The 11,131-nt window shown below is 47.4% G+C and overlaps 1 pseudogene across 1 annotated transcript; it reads left to right on the top strand.

Annotated features, from left to right (window-relative positions):
- The first annotated feature begins 2,948 nt into the window (after positions 1-2,948).
- Positions 2,949-4,259, top strand: LOC308416757 (large ribosomal subunit protein eL6-like; annotated as a pseudogene). The gene is made up of 2 exons: positions 2,949-3,070; positions 3,499-4,259. The product of its transcript is annotated as a large ribosomal subunit protein eL6-like (transcript).
- Positions 4,260-11,131: the final 6,872 nt, after the last annotated feature.

The following is an 11,131-nucleotide window of genomic DNA, read 5'->3' as shown; positions in this document are numbered from 1 at the left end:
TGACTCTCTGGAGTAGCGTGAAAGAGTCAAGACAACTGTGTGACACATGCATGCCAATAGACTTGAGGTTTGCAGGGAGTGTCCTGTAGCTGTATGGTCCCAATTCTGAGGGCTGAGACCCCACAAGGATGCCCTTAGCTTTTGTAGGAGGGCATCAGGGTACTGGATGTGGGAGAGTGGGACAGAGGGGCCACCCTTCACAAAAGCCACTGTCCAGCCTGGCAGCCAGATCATTCTCTGGCTTTTACTCCCCCGCTCAGCTCTGGAAAGCCCAGTTAATTCGGAAGAGTCATTTTAATCAATTAGATGAAGTGTAAAATAACCACTCAGCTCTACTCAGGAAATGGGGCTTGTCGTCTCCAAGGCTTTATCGGAACCATGAGCTTCTTGAAGGTGGGCCATGAGAGGCTGTGGCCTTAGAGAGTGCGGTCTGCTTCAGTTCCTCCTGCCACACTCTGGGCAAAAGAACCTTCCAGAGCCTCCCAGAGGACCCAAGAAAGCCACTACCACCTGTGGCTAAGAAACCCATTACCCCAGGCTACTCAGCCTGCTCCCAATCCCCTCCCTACCTCCCTCAGGGTGGGTTTCCAGTAAGAACTTCCCTTCCTGAGGCCCAAAGCAGCTTCCGCCTTGCCCTTCTGCACAGAAAGACGGTCTGAGAAACTGCACCAAGTCCTCACACAGAGTGGGCTTGCAGGACACAAGTAGTCCTAACACACAGTAGGCTTGCAGGATACCACTTTCCAAATCCCAGAGCTCAGCCAGGAAACCAGGCTCACCTTGCCCAGAATAGCTCTTGAGACTTTGGAGGAAGCATCCAGTCTCTCTGGAGAAGGAAGTGTTACTCCCAACAGCAGTCCTGGAGTGTTCTTCAGTTCATCCATCCATCACTACCCTGGTCCACCCAGCAGAAGATCGAATCAGCAACGATGCTCAACACCTGCAGACACAGACCATGCGGAGCAACAATACATCATTTTGCATAGGCTTCAAGTTATTGGTTCTCTCCTTTGTATTGAGCCTGAATGGATGGATGGAGCCTGAGAGACAGCTGGGCTTGAGTTAAATATGGCTCCTGAAACATACTCACCCTCTGTCACTTTGATTCCCCCCCCCAAAAAAAAGCCATCAGGTCCAGGACTACAGAAGCCCCCATGTGGAACTTTTGGATGCTCTCCCACATTATAAAAATCCCACCACACAGAATGCAGCAAGAGTACTCCACAGTAGGGGATGTCTTTGCTGGAGCACTATAGCTCTGCAAATGATGACATTAAGGTAGTCAAGAGCCAACAGTGGCCAGCCACATGTGGGCAGAACTTGCAACCTGTTTCAGGAGCCACAGATCCTACCATAAAGCACGCCGAGGAGGCTTCCTTCCTGTTGCCATCGGTGACAGAGCGCAGTCTGTTCCTCTGTGCTGGCTGAAAAAGCTGAACATAGCTTGTCTTCACATCTAGTGGCCAGCTGGACACGGAAGTGGTTGGCAGGGGTGGGGTTGGGGGGGGGCTTCTATTTGGGGGATCTTCCTTGAAGCTCTGTCTCCTCAGAAGAAAAAGGGACGGTGTGCTTTTGTTTTGTGTTTTTTTTTTTTTTTCTTTTTTTCGATTTTGACACAAATTGGAGTCACCTGAAAAGAGGGAACCTCAGCTGAGGAATTGCCTCCACTGGGCTGGCCTAAGGGCATTTCTAATGGTTAATGGAGAGGAGCCCCAACCACCCCACTTCCAGGCAGATGGTCCTGGACTGCATTAAGAAAGCAAGCTGAGCTGTCATAGGGAGCAAGCAAGCTTGTAGGCATCCTTCTTTCATGGTCCCTGCCTTGAGCATACACTCCGACTTCCCATGATAATGGACTGCAGGTTAGTAAGGTAAACAAACCCTTTCCTCCCCAGTTGGTTCCGTGTTTTATCACAGCAACAAAGAAGCAAAGGAGGCTAGTTTGTCTCCAGGCCTATGTTTTCTGGCCCCACACACAGCAGCCCACACCCCATTTTCATAAGCAGCCTTGGGGGTTCTTCCTCCATGGGTATATCAACCACCTAACTGGGGAGGAGGAGGTGGAGTGGGTTAATCAAAACTAAGTCTATGTGAAAAAAACCCTAATGGAAACCCATTACTTTGTAAGTTCATTTTGAAAACATCATTTTAAAAATGTTTGAACACAGGTATTATGCATGGGTGGACAATGTTTTCCCCAGAAGACATGGGTTATTAAACAAAATAACCAGTGCCAAGTGTGGGCTGCCTTCCTATGATTTATTGGTCAGGGAATCCCCCAGAGGCCCCAAAACGATGCAAACTATTGCTGTTGGTTGCCTATCAGAACTAGATGGTAAGGCCCTTTTGCTAATGACAACTCATATTAGCTGCAAACACGAAGAATACAAGATGGGAATTGCCCTGAAAATTTACTCCCTAGAGGAAGGGCTGGATTTCTTAGTGCCCCAAGGTCCATGTAGGTCCCTGGAGAAGAAAAGACATCACTGGTGTTATCCAGTTATAGGTCCCATATGTAATGTGTATGTAATATATGTGTATATGTACACACACACACAATCGTTGCTTTGCTAAATGACTGTGTTGTCAAACTGCCTTCTCAACAGTTGTTCAAACTCATTGCTAAGTACTGTTCTCTGTTGCTCAGAGAATCTTCCTTTTGCAGTGGGCAGCACTTGGAATGGAAGGGGTTTGTTCCACTTACAGTTCCCTATCATCCAAGAACGTCAGGATGGAAACTCAGGGATGGCAAGATTCTGGAGGCCGGATCTGACGCAGAGGCTGCTTACTGGCTTGCTCTGCTAGCTTTCTTATAGAACCCAGGACCACCAGCCCAGAGGTGGCCCTATCCACAAAACGCTGGGCCCTCCCCCATCAATTACTAATTAAGAAAGTATCTTTTGATAGACCGGAAGCCGCTGCCTTAGTTCTCTTTCCCAGCTTGCAAGATGGCGGGCAAAAAGGCAGTGAAGCCTGATGATACAAAGAAGAAACCTGCGGCCAAGAAGGCTGGCGGGGGTGCTCCAGCCTCCAAGGTCCGGCCCGCTGGTGCAGGCAAAAAGGTTAAAAAGTCCAAGAAGGCAGCAAATGAAAGGAAAAGTCACGGGGCACCAATGTTAGGGGAAGGATGAAGAGAGTGGGGGGCATATGGCCCATGGAGGTGCGGCAAGGCCTGGGGGCAAGGGAGATGCCTCTGAGGGAATCCCCTCTGTTGGGAATCCCTTCCCCCTGAGGGACCAGCTACATGACGGTATAGTACAGAATAGAGTTTATTCAGGTCACGGGAGAGTTAAGAGGGTGGTAGAAACAGAGAGAGAGAGACCCGGGCCATGAGGGGGAGGAAGGGAAGAGGAAGAAGGAGGGGTAAAGGGGAGAGCTCGGCTGCAAGAGGCCTAGAGAGGCTAGAGAGAGAGGAGGGGGCAAGCAGCCCCTTTTGTCAGGTCATTGGGGTGGAGCATACCTGGCTATTGCCAGGTAACTGAGGGGTGGGGTTTACAGAATCCTAATAGCGAAGCCCCATTGCAGCCAAAACCCTGTCCTGGTTAGAGGAATTGGCAGGTACTCCCAATCGGCTATGTATTCCAGAATGGCCTTGTACAGAAGGAAATACTCAGCTGCCAAGACCAAGGTTGAAAAGAAGAAGAAAAAGGAGAAGGTCCTTGCTACTGTCACAGAAACAGTTGGTGGGGACAAGAACAGCGGCACCCGGGTGGTGAAGCTTCGAAAAATGCCTAGGTATTGTCCTACTGAAGATGTGCCTCAGAAGCTACTGAGCCACAGTATGAAGCCCTTCAGTCAGCACGTAAGGCTGCGCTCCAGCATCACTCTGGGACTGTCCTAATCATCCTCACCGGGCACCACAGGGGCAAGAGGATGGTTTTCCTGAAGCAGCTGGGTAGTGGGTTGCTACTTGTGACTGGACCTCTTGCCCTCAACCGAGTTCCTCTGCGTAGAACACACCAGAAATTTGTCATCGCCACCTCTACAAAAGTTGGTATCAGCGAGGTTAAAATCCCCCAAACACCTGACTGATGCTTACTTCAAGAAGAAGCAGCTGCGAAAGCCCAGGCATCAGGAGGGCAGAATCTTTGACACTGAGAAGGAGAAATATGAGATTACAGGACCAGCAAAAGGCTGATCAGAAAACTGTGGACTCACAGATTTTGCCAAAGATTAAAACCATTCCTCAGCTCCAGAGCTACCTGTGATCTCAGTTCTCCCTGACAAACGGGATGTATCCTCACAAACTGGTGTTCTAAATTGCTAACAACTTAATTAAACAGCTTCATGGTTTAAAAAAAAAAAAAAGAAAGAAAGAAAGAAAGAAAAAAGAAAGTATCTTTCAGCTAGATTTGATAGAGGCATTTCCTCAATTCAGGTTCTTTCCTGTCAGATGACTCTGTGTCAAGTAGGTATAAAACCAACCAGCCCAAAAGACCTCTTGTAAGCTCGACATGCAACGCATCGCTAAGCCGTAACCTTTTCTTTTGTGCTCTTCCCTAAGATGACACTTTAATATCAACATTATAATATAAACATATCAAACTTTAAAAAATATCAACATTATAATATAAACATATCAAACTTTAAAAGTTTCGATCTTTAAAAATTCAGTCTCTTTAAAATCCAAAGCCCTTTGAAATCAAAAGTCTCTTAACCATGGGCTCCTATAAAAATCAAAAATAAATCAAATGCTTCTTTCTTCAAGAGGGAAGAACCAGGAGACTTATATTCTGAACAAAGGAAAACCAATCTCCAATAGTGTAAATAACTGAGCCCTATTATCAGAGATTCACTCATGATTTTCTGGGCTCCTCCAAAGGACTTGGGTCACTTCTCCAGCTCTGCCCTCTATATCACAAACAAACAGCTTTTTGTCTCGGCTCAGGTCAGCTCCACGCCAACCCCAGTGGCTGTTCTTGGTGGTCATACCGCAGTACTGCCATTTCCAGAGTGCTGGGGTTCCTTGCTTTGCCAGGCTGCACGTTCACTGATAGCCTCTGTCTCGGTAAGGGTTTCTATTGCTGTGATGAGACACCATGACCAAAAGGCAAGTTGGGGAGGAAAGGATTTATTTGGCCCAGTCTTCCAGATTGTTGTCCATCAAAGGAGGAAGTCAGGACAGGAACTCAAGCAGGGCTGAAACCTGGACACAGGAACTGATGTAGAAGCCAAGGAGGGGAGCTGCTTACTGGTTTGCTTCCTCTGGCTTGCTCAGCCTGCTTTCTTATAGAACTCAGGACCACCAACCCAGGAAAGACACCACCTACAATGAGCTGGGACCTTCCCCATCAACCACTCATTAAGAAAAACCCTACAGCTGGATCCTATGAAGGCATTTTTCTCAGTTGAGATCCCCTCCTTTCAGATAACTTTAGCTTGTGTCAAGTTGACATAAAACTAGCTATCACATGATCAAAGAATAAACACAAATATTCAAAGTATAAAAACTACTTAGGACTGGAGAGATGGCTCAGCGGTTAAGAGCACTAACTGCTCTTCCAGAGGTCCTGAGTTCAATTCCCAGCAACCACATGGTGGCTCTGATGCCATCTGCAATGGGATCTGATGCCCTCTTCTGGCATGTTTAAAGGCAGCTATGGTATAGTTATATAAATAAAATAAATCTTTTCTTTTAATTAACTACTTAACTGGAGGGTTATAAGGTGGATCCATTGGGAGAGTATTTGCCTAGCAGTCACGAAATCCTTAATCCCCAGTACTAAACGAACTGGGCATGGCGTACGTTCCCAGTGATCCTGGCACTCAGGGCTTAAGAGGCAGAAGATTATAAATGTGAGGGGTAAGCGTGGTTGAACAGCAAATTTGAGGGAGGCCTGAGCTACAAACAAACAAACAAATAATCCCCACCTATTTAACTAGCACAAACACAGACCAATCAGATGGACATCAGTATGCCCCTTGCTGGACGATACTGACCGACTGAGCCCTGGTGTTCTCACTCCGGCCACATGGAAGGATTCATCCCATGCCATTTGCCAGCTTGGTTGGATTTTACAGTGGGAGCCAGAGCCATCCACGGATGGCAACAGCAGTGATGTTAAAACTCACGGAACATGAGCCAAGGGCCAGAGCTTTTCTGAGTCCTCCAGATCTATGGAGTCTAACCGGAAAAATCAGAGCCAGGAAGTGAGATTGTCACAGCCTGTGTGTAGACATATATACCCTACTCCATAAGCTTGTCCTAACAGACAAAGCTAGCCATGTTCCTTTAAGATGAGTAAGATATACATAAGTACAACCTTCTCAGTCTGTACAATGTTACTGGTATGTATGTTTTCAAGGCTAACCATTTAGTATTGGATGACCAATTGGTGTGCTCTTTCCTGGGGAAGACTGTTTCTCCTGATCAGATTATAATCTGGAAAAATAAAAGAAATGAGTAATTTAAAATATAAAATAAAACGAATAAAACCAATTGTATACACCTTGGTCTCCTTTTAAAGCAGGTAGTCATTTTCTCTCTAAAAATTTCTATCTACAATAGACGTACAGTGGACTGGCAAGATGGTCCAATGGTTAAGATCATTTGCTGTTCTTCCAGAGGTCCAGCACCTACATGGCATCTTATAACCACCTGTAACTCCAGGTTCCAGTGGTTTGATGTCCCCGGCTGGTCTCTGTGGGAACTGGGAACTTATGTGGTACATAGATATACATATAGGCAAAAACATCCACACACATAAATAAATATAAAACAGACACACAGGGCCGGGAAGATGACTCCGTAGGTAAAGGAGATTACTGTATAAATGTGAGGACCTGAGATGGCGTCTCTAGCCCCACATAAAAGCTGGACACAGTAGTATGAGCATCTGTAATTCCTGTGCTCATACAGGGAGATGGGGGAGAAGCCAAGCTGAAGACAACGGTAAGAACCAACATCTGAGGTTGTCCTCTGATACACATACATGCCGTGGCACATGCATGTTCATATTCATACACAGTGAAATATAACAAAACATACACATACACTTCATTGACTGGGAGCTGAACTTAGAGACCTCAGTCTCCTTACGCTATAGGAAGGATAAACATTTGTCACCTACTTGGTGCCAGATGGAGCCCTGAATCAAAGGAGGAAGCCAGTCCAGAGGCCGCAGACTCAACCTTCCCAAGATTCGAACGATCAGCTCTTAGACTTGGAAGCCCCAAGAGCCACAGGAACTAGTAACATTTCCCCTGGTCCAGGCACAGTGTGGGAGGCAGGGAGAAGAGCAGTTGGCTTCCAGGGCCAGGCCACTGGTCGGGGAGGGCCAGGCTCACAGCTGCTGTGGATTGTTTGCTGACGGCTGTGTTGGTATCATCTACCCGGTCCTTGCGCCTACCCATGCCTGGGATGAACACACTCCATCTGGTTCGTTTTTTGGGGTCTTGTGTGTGTGTGTTGCTCATTTGGGGACTTAGGGAAACTGAGGCTCCAGGGGTATGTTAGAGGCCCAAGACCACCAGCATCCAACCCCAACTGGACTACTTGCTCCTCCCCCTGACTGGCCTTGGCTCTCATGCCTGTACGCCCACCACTCACACCCTCTGTAGTTGTAGGTATTAACCCAGCCTCAGGAGAAGATACCCACCTCTTCACTCTCTCTCAATGCTGCCCTTTGCTTCCCCCAGGGACAAGCTGACATTCACCATGGTGAGCTCTCATCCTTTCTCTACACAGCCCAGAGCTAATTGTCCTGATTCCCTTCCAAGAGCAGCGTCTCTGAATTGCCTTCGCAGGCACAATTAGGCAGGTTCAGCTTGACTTTCACACTCCAGCTTGGGGGAAAAAAAATCAAATCAGCCAGGAAGCGGCGCCTCCTCTCCAAAGTTCTCTGAGAGCCCCTTTGTGCAGTGAACAAAGCACACGCATAATTACCTGCTTAGCTGATGAGCTCAGGACAGGAGAATGGGGCCCAGCACCCCACTCCAGCCAGACCCCAGCCCTCCCTTCATTAGCAGAAGCTATTTATAGAACAGCCAGCCAGGCAGAGACCAAACTGTCTCATGGGATGTGTGGCATGGCACCATCCCAGAGTTCCCTCTTACAGGCCACTGTCTAGAACACCCAGACAGGAGCTGATGGTAGAGAGGATGGTAGAGAGAAGCAGTAAGTCCAGTGGCCCAGAGAGGAAGATGCCTTGGGTAAAGGTTCAGGTTCAAACCTGCTTAAAACCCCAAATCCAAATCTCTCTGAATGTGCTCCTTGCCCTGTCTAACAGTACAACTTATTTATTTATTTTTTAGAGATTTATTTATTTAATGTTTATGAGCATCCTGTCACTGACACACCAGAAGAAGGCATCAGATCCAACCACAGACGGTTGTGAGCCACCATGTAGTTGCCGGGAATTGAACTCAGTACCTCTGGAAGAGCAGTCAGTGCTCTTAACCACTGAGCCATCTCTCCAGCCCCAACGGGGCAACTTATATGCTCCGTTTTCTCAATCAGGAGAAGGTAGGAACTTCTAGGTAGTCTAAGAGGACAGTTTCCCTGGTAAATTGCTGGGTACACCCCATCATCTGAAAGCTGCAGACAAGGAAAGCTGTAGTTTAGGTAGAGACAGTGAAGAAATACTTGCAAACCAGAATTTGAGCCCGAATGTTACGGGGCAGGGGAGTGAGGGGGGGGAAGAAGGGGGGCGAAGCGGGGGAAGCAAAAGCTACAAAAATGGAGAGATGGCTCAGCCCTTTAGAGAGCATCCATTGCTCTTCCAGAGGATCTAGGCTTGATTCCTACATGGTGCTCACAACTGTCTGTATGTCCACTTGGAGATTTGACGACCTCTTCTGGCCATGGCAGGTAATGCATGCATGTGATGCACGCAAGCAAGCATCCTTACATGTAAATAAAAATAAATAAATCTGACTTGGGTTTTTGTTTGTTTGTTTTTAGCCAGTAAGGGAGGTTGCACTGACAGCTGTGTAAGCATGATGACCTGAGTTCAGAACTCAGCACCCATGGAAAACATGGCCTCACATATCCTGATAACCCCCAGCATTGTGGAGGGCAGAGACGGGAGGATCTGTGGGGCTGGTTGGCTGCCTGCCTAGCTTAGGTTCACTGAGAGACTCTGTTTCAAAGGGATAAAGCTGTAAATGATTCAATGTGTTTTTTTAAAGATCTATTTATTTATTATATATAAATACACTGTAGCTGTCTTCAGACACACCAGAAGAGGGCATCAGATCTCATTACAGATGGTTGTGAACTACCACGTGGTTGCTGGGATTTGAACTCAGGACCTCTGGAAGAGAAGCCAGTGCTCCAAACCACTGAGCCATCTCTCCAGCCATCTGCGTGTTTTCTAGTCCAAAGTTCCAAACAATTTCATAATCCCCCTGCCCTAACCCCAAACAATATGGTCAGATCTGTCATAGCAAAACCCCACTCTGTGCTACAAAGTTCTGCTCTAATTTGCTTTCTGTCGCTGTGATAAACACCATGACCAAAAGCAACTCGGGGTGCAAAGGGTTTATTTCTTCTTTATAATCTATCATGTAGGGGGATCGGGAGTAGGAACCTGGAGGCTGAGCCCCTGAAGGAACTCTACTTACTGGCTTACTCCTCATGTTTTTATATACCCAGGACCACCTTTGCTGGGGTGGTTCCACACACAGTGGGTTGGGCCCTCCCTTATCAATCTAGAAAATGACCCGCAGACACGCGGGCTGGCCAGTCTGATGAAGGCATTTTCTCAGTTGAGGTTTCCTCTGCCCAATGACCACAGCTTGTGTCAGGTTGGCAGAAAACTAACCAGCACAATGACTGTCATGGAGAAGAAGGTGAATGGAGGGTGGGAGAGATGACCAGGAGTGTCAATCTGCTGATGCTCTAACTGGATGTATGCAATAGAATCAGCTGAAGGTAGAGACTAGAAGACTCCAGGATCTTCAGCCCTGGAATTCAGAGACCCACAGCCAAAGGAAACCCGAGGCAGGAATACTGTCAGAAGTTTGAGGCTCAGGCTGGCCATATAAGTACCACCAGGCCAGATGGGGCTACTTACGTACTTCTTTAATCCTGGCACTCAGGAGGCCAAAGCAGGCAGATCATTGAGTTTGAGGTTAGCCTGGTACTACAGAGTGTGTTCCAGGACAGTCAGAGCTACACAGAAAAACAAACAAAAAACTCTGTCTCAAAAACACCACCACCACCACCACCAACAACAACAACAACAACAAGCAATCTAAAAAATAAAATTAAGAAGAAAAACACTGGTTATAGCTCCTTCAGTACAATTTAAGATGTAGGTCTGATGGAGCTGGAGAGGTGGCTCAGTGGTTAAGAGCATTGAGTGCTCTTCCAGAGGTCCTGAGTTCAAATCTCAGCAACCACACGGTGGCCCACAATCATCTGTAATGAGATCTGATGTCCTCTTCAGGTGTGTCTGAAAACAGCTACAGTACTTACATAAAATAAATCCTAAAAAAAAAAAAGGTACAGGTCTGAGGGTCCTTGCAGACCTTGCCCTGTCAGGAATTCATTAAATCTGTGTGGTTCCTTAGGGAGCCAGTTTACTCCTGCACAGGAGAAAGGGGAGGGAAGTAGCCCCAAAGATTATGGCCACATGCCAAGAAGCCCAGCTCACAGTAGAGGAAAGAACTCCAGAATGAACCCTGAACTCTCACCCCCCCCCAGCAGGGGTTCCTGACAGCCACAGAGGAAGAGAAGAAGGAAAAAGAGCCTCCTAAAAGCTTCTTGGTTCTTCTCTCTTGCCTGTAGGATCCCAGAAGCTCTGCTGAGATGAAGCACCCTGGGAGGGATATAGTTTTAGTGATTGTGTGGCATCCTTTATGTCATAGATTAACCTGTAGTTTACCTTCCTAAGCACCAGAGTACAAACACCATCCTCAGTTTTCTGTGAAACCCAGGTGCAAGTTTGATGCGCTGTGAACAAATCACATAACTCAGGCCAGGCCTTGTGATGTCCTGACGTTTCCAGATACAGAACCTGATCTCAGGCTTTCAGGAGCTGGGCTAAGGAAAAGCAAGTGGTTGTCTCTACAGGACCCTGGCTTCTGCAGGGATGTGGTTGTGAAGAGAGGCTCAGGTATTGGGGATGGGGCATTGGGTGGAAGAGGCCGAAGATGACCCACTGGAGTTCCCTGGAAGTCCTACTGA

This window comes from Micromys minutus (assembly GCF_963924665.1).
Source record: "Micromys minutus genome assembly, chromosome: 1".
Lineage (NCBI taxonomy): Eukaryota > Metazoa > Chordata > Mammalia > Rodentia > Muridae > Micromys > Micromys minutus.
The sequence above is the reverse complement of the archived record's forward strand: the minus strand, read 5'-3'. Positions and strand labels throughout refer to the sequence as shown.